Source organism: Sinocyclocheilus rhinocerous, unplaced genomic scaffold, assembly GCF_001515625.1.
Source record: "Sinocyclocheilus rhinocerous isolate Xijiao unplaced genomic scaffold, SAMN03320098_v1.1 scaffold31645, whole genome shotgun sequence".
Classification (NCBI taxonomy): domain Eukaryota; kingdom Metazoa; phylum Chordata; class Actinopteri; order Cypriniformes; family Cyprinidae; genus Sinocyclocheilus; species Sinocyclocheilus rhinocerous.
Window position 1 is genome coordinate 1 of NW_015653955.1, and position 1,111 is coordinate 1,111.

Consider the following 1,111-nt stretch of genomic DNA (forward strand, 5'->3'; position numbering starts at 1 on the left):
TCATTACAAATACCACAACTGTTTCATGATCCAAAAAATTGACAATGATTTGTTGTAGTAGTAGTAATAATAATAATAATAAAAATAAAAGCATTTTACCACAACTGTGAAAACACCACAGGAAATACTGTCAGACTGGAGGCTGTGCTACCTCATTACCCATTTCCATGGCCCCTGGTACCCTTTTGATGCAGCAAATGTGCTGAAATGTAGGTAAAGTTTAAAATATGTAAAGTAGATAAAACAAAGTTCATATAGATGGGCAAAACAAAGTTCATATAGAAATACAAAAATGTAATTTTTTTTTTTTTTACTTTCCTGTACCTCCAGTTTTCTGCTATTTTATTATACTGATGCTTAGTCTCCCCAAGTGAATTCAGGTAAGTAATAGTCCGATCCACGATACTGCAGTGCTAGAACAAACAGATTATATATATATATATATATATATAAATCAACAGCAAATATAAATAAGACATATGTTACACTGGGAGCCAATATGCTTGACATATTTATAATATGCACATTACTACTCAAAATGTATGTTTTCTTAGTGAATGACTTACAAAAAAAGTCCAATGATTTCCATCCTCCAAATAGGGACCAACCACCTCAGTTTTATTTTCAAATATGTATTTCTTAAAAGGAGAGAAAAATTATGAATGTAAAAGTAAAATGTATATAATATCTTTAATTTATTATGAGCAAATTAACAACTACTGTGTGAGACTAGCAATTAATATTTGTCTATATTGGTTCTACCTGTAACACTGGTAAGATCTGGCATCTAAAGTTTTGACAGGCTAATTCTTACCTTGGTAAAATAACAGCTCCTTGCCCGTGCTCTGCCCTCCAGAATATGAGTCAGGGTATTAATAGCCAAAACATTTGGTTTCTTCTAAATGAGAAAAAATTATATATATATATACACATATACACTTGGCTTCTTCTAAATGAAAAAAAAATATATATATATATATTTATAGGTATTTACAATATTTTTCCAAATAATTATTAAGTACTACATTTGTTTTAAACAAAAGAAATGTGTGCGCTTGTATGGAAATATTGTGTAGTTGTTCTGGTGCAACTTCACAAGTTCGACAAGGTG

General features: G+C 30.1%; 1 long non-coding RNA gene across 1 annotated transcript; it reads right to left on the reverse strand.

The window, feature by feature from the left end:
* Positions 1-123: 123 nt before the first annotated feature.
* On the reverse strand, positions 124-891 carry LOC107716533 (uncharacterized). The gene is made up of 4 exons (XR_001637222.1): positions 815-891; positions 567-638; positions 325-413; positions 124-202 (listed from the first exon to the last, which is right to left on the reverse strand). It is a non-coding gene; the product is annotated as an uncharacterized LOC107716533 (long non-coding RNA).
* Positions 892-1,111: the final 220 nt, after the last annotated feature.